Below are 5,343 nucleotides of genomic sequence, written 5' to 3'. Positions count from 1 at the left end.
ATCTCAGAACACAGCTTATGGGAGTATGGCCTTACAGGGCCACCACCTCCCAGGGAAGTGAGTGCCTTAACCCACAGGCCACCAGAAAGATCCCTATGATATCAAGCTCTACACTAAGCATGGGTCATTCGTTCAGTCACATCATCCATCCATCAGCAAACAGTCTCTAAGCAGCTGCTCTTTGCCGGGCTAGCTCTGCATAGTAGGAAAAGAACAGAGTTGTGCCCTGATGGATCTGACCTCACCTTTCCAAGGCTTGGATTCCTCCTCTGTGAAATGCAATTAAGTGGGTGAAATGTAATGAAATGTAAATAAGTGGGTGTGGTTTTTTCAATGAAAACTTACAAACAGATGGTGAGCTGGATGTAACCCATGGACCACGGTTTACTGATCCAGGTGTAGAGTGCCTGTGACATGTATAGAATAAGAGGCAACTGTTACTTTAATCATGACTGATGATGATGCCTCCTCTTCCAGGATAAATCAGTTTCATCTGGAAACTCAATCAGTTGATTTTCCCTCTCCTTCCATTCAGTATGTTAAAAAAAAATCTATCATTACTCTTCCTCTTTAACTCCAAATCTCTATGTAATGTCTCTCGTCTTCGCTTCCCTTCATCTCTGTCTCCCATTTCTTGCTCCTATCTCTTCCAAGATACTCCCACCAGTGCTCTTAATCACTTTTCTTCCTGTCTTCTGCAAGTCCCTTGTTATAACAACTAGAGTCCATTTTATTCCTTCTATTCATTTCTAAGGGGTCCTTACCTTCCTACAAACGAACTCTCATTCCCCCTACTATAAATTTTTCCTTTGATGCCATTTCCATTAAAAATAACAGGATGCTTTGGGAGGGTAAAGGGTGATATTTTGATGGTATCTGAACAGAGACTCATGAATATCTGGATTCAGCCACCTCTCTACAAGGACCCTGAAAGAGAGTTATGCTAAATGAACAAAACAAAGTAACATTTCACTATTAACCAGAGCTTTGTCCCAAAACACAAATATAGAACTCTAGTGAACCAAGCCAAGCTACACAGAGGACTCATTTTTCCAATGTCAGACAGGTCTCTGTACCTACTGTTCAAAGAAGGTCAAAGGCTGTTCTGTTATTTCCATCCTGAAGTCCAATTTGGGCTCTTATCCACCTACCAGAGCCAAAGGTAAGAAGGAGAGAGAAACAGAGCAAGTTTGTCCCAAACCTGGTATGAAAGAAAGACAGAACTCCCAGATGAGAATTGCCTCCAACATCTTATTTAAACATGGAATTATCCAAAAAGGCCATATGCACATGCACACCAATGTTTAACTCCCCACAGTGACTCCACCTACTAGCAAATATAACTAGGTAAAAATTTTAATTTCTACAACTTTAAGTAATAATAATGATTAAGTTAAAACAAAAGACTGGGAGGAAACATTTGCCACATATATAATCGATAAAATAATTACACCAAATATATAAAAACTCCTAAAAATCAATAAGAAATAGTCAAACACCATAGCAAGGACAAAGGACAAAATCTGAAATTCATAAGTAATCAAAAATGGAAAGATGCTTAACTATATTAATAACCTGTAAAGATCAAATTTAATCAATAATGAGATATTTTTATCTATCAAATCGATCGAAGTTAAAACTTAAAAAGTAATTGATGTTAACTGGAGTCAATTTACAGTACCTACAATTTTTAGGCACCCAATAATTTTACTTCTCAGCACCAATAGAAATATTTACACATGCACAAAAATAGGTCTAGAGGTATTCATTCACTCTGTATTTTTTTAAATAGTGAAGAAATGAAAATGTCCTAAATATTTTACAAATATAGGAATAGAAAAAATGGATTATATCTATGGAATTAAATGCAACAATTTAAAAGAATACTATCCATCTAGGAGTTCACAAGCTCATTGCCCTGTTCACCCTGTCCCTCGCTCATCGCCCACAGCCTGCCTCACCCACTTGCACACCCTGAAGTTGCCCTGCAGAAATGTTTTGATTACACGAAGTCCTTTGCCAGGTTAGGCCAGTGTCCAGGGCACTGGCTCTTCAACTCATTCAGGCTTATGCCAAAGATATACAATTTGGTGCAGATGCCTGAATCTCAATACTTCAATACCTTTTAGCCAATGCTGTAGTCATTATATGGGGCCAAAAGGAAGAGCAATGATATTGAACAGAGTTGAGGAAGTCCCAAAGTAAAAAAAGATTGTATGACCATTGTGAAATCCATTGACTTAAAAGGAAAATATAAAAATATTGGCACTAAACTTGTTGAAGATGTTGTCAATGATACGAATGAAGAGGCTGGGGATGGCACCGCTACTGTGACTATACTGTCACGCTCTATTGCCAAAGAAGGCTTTCAGAGGATTAGTGAAGGTGCTGATCCAGTGAAAATCAGGAGAGGTGTGATGTTAGCTATTTGTGCTATAATCGCTAAACTTAAGAGCAGTCTAAACCTGTGACAATTCCTGAAGAAATTACTCCAGTTACTACAGTTTTTGCAAATGGAGACAAAGAAATTGGTAACATCATTTCTGATGCAGTGAAAAGGTCAGAAGAAAAGGCATCATCACAGTAAAGGATAGAAAAACACTGAATGATGAATTAGAAATTATTGAAGGCATGAAGTTGGATAGAGGTTATATTTCTCCATACTTTATTAATACAATAAAGGTCATGAATGTGAATTCCAAGATGCCTATGTTCTAATGAGTGAAAAGAAAATTTCTAGTGTACCTGCTCTTGAAATTGCCAGTGCTCACCATAAGCTCTTGGTCATAACTTCTGAAGATATTGATAGAGAAGCTCTAAGTACACTTATTTTGAACAAGCTAAAAGGTGCTCTTCAGATTATAGCAGTCAGAGCTCCAGGTTTTGGTAACAATAGAACTAGCTTAAAGACATGGCTATTGCTACTGATGGTGCAGTGTTTGGAGAAGGATTGACTCTAAATCTTGGAGATACTCAGCCTCATGACTTAGGAAAAGTTGGAGAGGTCATTGCGACAAAAGATAATGCCTTGCTCTTGAAAGGAAACAGTGACAAGGCTCAAACTGAAAAATGTATTCATGAAATCATCAAGCAGTTAGATATCACAACTAGTGAATATGAACAGGAAAAACTAAATGAACATCTGGCAAAACTCAGATGAAGCAGCTGTACTGAAGGTTGATGAGACAAGTGATGTTGAAGTGAATGAAAAGTAAGACAGTAACAGATACCCTCAATGCAACATAGCTGCTGTTGAAGAAGGCATTGTTCTGGGAGGGGGTTGTGCCTTGCTGTGGTACATTCCAGCCTGGGACTCATTAACTCTAGCTAATGAAGATCCAAAAATTAGTATAGAAATTATTTTTAAAAAACAATCAAAATTCCTGCAATGATCATTGCTAAGAATGCAAGTGTTGAGAGATCATTGATAGTTGAGAAAATTACAAAATTCCTCAGTTGTTGATTATAATGCTATGCTTGGAGATTTTGTATGATAGAAAAAGGAGTCATTGCTTTGACTAAGATTTAAGATTTATTGGATGCTGCTGGAGTGGCCTCTCTGTTAACTACAACAGAAGCTGTAGTCACAGAAATTCCTAAAAAAGAGAAAGACTCCGGAATGGGCAGAATGGGCAGGATAGGAGGTGGTATGGGAAGTAGTATGTTCTAATTCCTAGAATAGTGCTTTATCATTGAGAACTGTTGAGAAGGACCCCCAGGTAATCCTCTAATTACCCTCTGTAGGACTCACATATACACCCACCTGAGATCCGTTATTCAGACCACCAAACGTGACCAGACCTTTGGCATCTATCTTTTAAACCACCATCATCCTAACTGATAAATGATCTAGACCAATCCTATGGCCTAGAATGCAGGACTGGTAATTCTCAAGAATGTACTTTTTACTATAAGAACTTTTAACTTTTCTCTTTTTCTTTGGACACTTCTGTCGTTTTGCCTACCTGTGTTTTCAGGTTGTAAACTCTAAGATCCTTGAATAACTCTCAATCATTTATTTCTGGCAAAGATCCAGACTCCATCCAAGTTCATTTGATAGATGTAAAAATTATTTATATCTGTGATATATATGTAGACAAATGCATATAAAAAGGCCTAACGTATACACATCTTTTACTGCATCAAATAGTGTCCCCCCAAAATTCATGTCCACCTGGAGCTTCAGAATGTGAACTTATTTGGGAGAGGGTCTTTGCAGATGTAATTAGCCAAGTGAAAATGAGGTCTTACTGAATTAGGATGGGTCTTAAATCCAATTACTGGTGTTCTTCTACAAAGGCCATGTGAAGATACCCAGGGGAGAAGGCCACATGAAGATGGAGGCAGACTGGAGTGATGTGGATACATGCAAAGGGACGACAAGGACTGCTGGCAATTACCAGAAATTAGGAGAGAGGTGTGGTATAGATTCTCCTTTAGAGCCTCCAGAAAGAACCAACACTGCTGATATCTCAATTTCAGACTTTTGGCCTCCTGAACTGTGAGAGAATAAATTTCTGTTTTTTCAAGCCACCCATTTTGTGATAATTTGTTACAGCCACTCTAGGAAACTAATATACCCTGTTTAAAGCTCTAAGGAAAAGATTCTATATATTTCTATATTGTTTGAATATTTCACAGTAAGAATTTATTCTTTCATGCTACTTTTTTGCCAAAAAATAATTAATAAAGAAATTACCCACATTTTATGTTGGAAGTTTCAGCCACTTAATCAAGTATGAAATCTTGAAATCATTTATAAGAGTCTCAATCACTTCATCTATAAGATGGGGAAGTTAAAATCTATCTGCTCACTTCCCAGGCTCGCACTGGAGTATTCTTGGACCCTTCTTCTCTCACTGTTCACATTCATTCTTCCACCAAAATGGCTCTAGCTGTGAATGCTTTTCCATTCAGTCTACCATCCCTGTCTTTAATCCATGTCTTTGGCCCACAACAGACTCATTTTACCAAAACACCACTACATGTTCCTTTCCTTTTTGAAGCATTTCAACAGTTCCTTATTACCTATTAAATTAGATCCAAACTTCTTAGCTTAGTTCAAGAACTTCTACCTTCAGAGTACCAACTACCTGCCATCATTGTAGTGGGAAGCCAGATTCATAGACAACCTTTGAACCTTGAGTCTTACTTTTTTCAACCATGCCACTGAGTATGTTTTTTCCTGTAAATGTATTGTCCTCCACCCTAAGCCCCTTTCCAGCCTGAAGGCTTCTCCTATGGCCACACAATGGAAGTGATTTCACTTTCCTTTGAATTCCTGTAGTAGGAACTCTCAGTATCTTATGTATTTTAATTATTACCCATTAAACTGCAAACAAC

The 5,343-nt window shown here is 37.8% G+C and overlaps 1 pseudogene; it reads left to right on the top strand.

Annotated features, from left to right (window-relative positions):
• Positions 1 to 1,993: 1,993 nt before the first annotated feature.
• Positions 1,994 to 3,685, top strand: LOC120607367 (60 kDa heat shock protein, mitochondrial-like; annotated as a pseudogene).
• The last annotated feature ends 1,658 nt before the right edge of the window (positions 3,686 to 5,343 follow it).

The sequence above is a fragment of the Pteropus medius genome, unplaced genomic scaffold (assembly GCF_902729225.1).
Source record: "Pteropus medius unplaced genomic scaffold, Ma_sr-lr_union100, whole genome shotgun sequence".
In the NCBI taxonomy this organism is placed as follows: domain Eukaryota; kingdom Metazoa; phylum Chordata; class Mammalia; order Chiroptera; family Pteropodidae; genus Pteropus; species Pteropus medius.
This window is presented reverse-complemented; position numbering and strand designations above follow the sequence as displayed.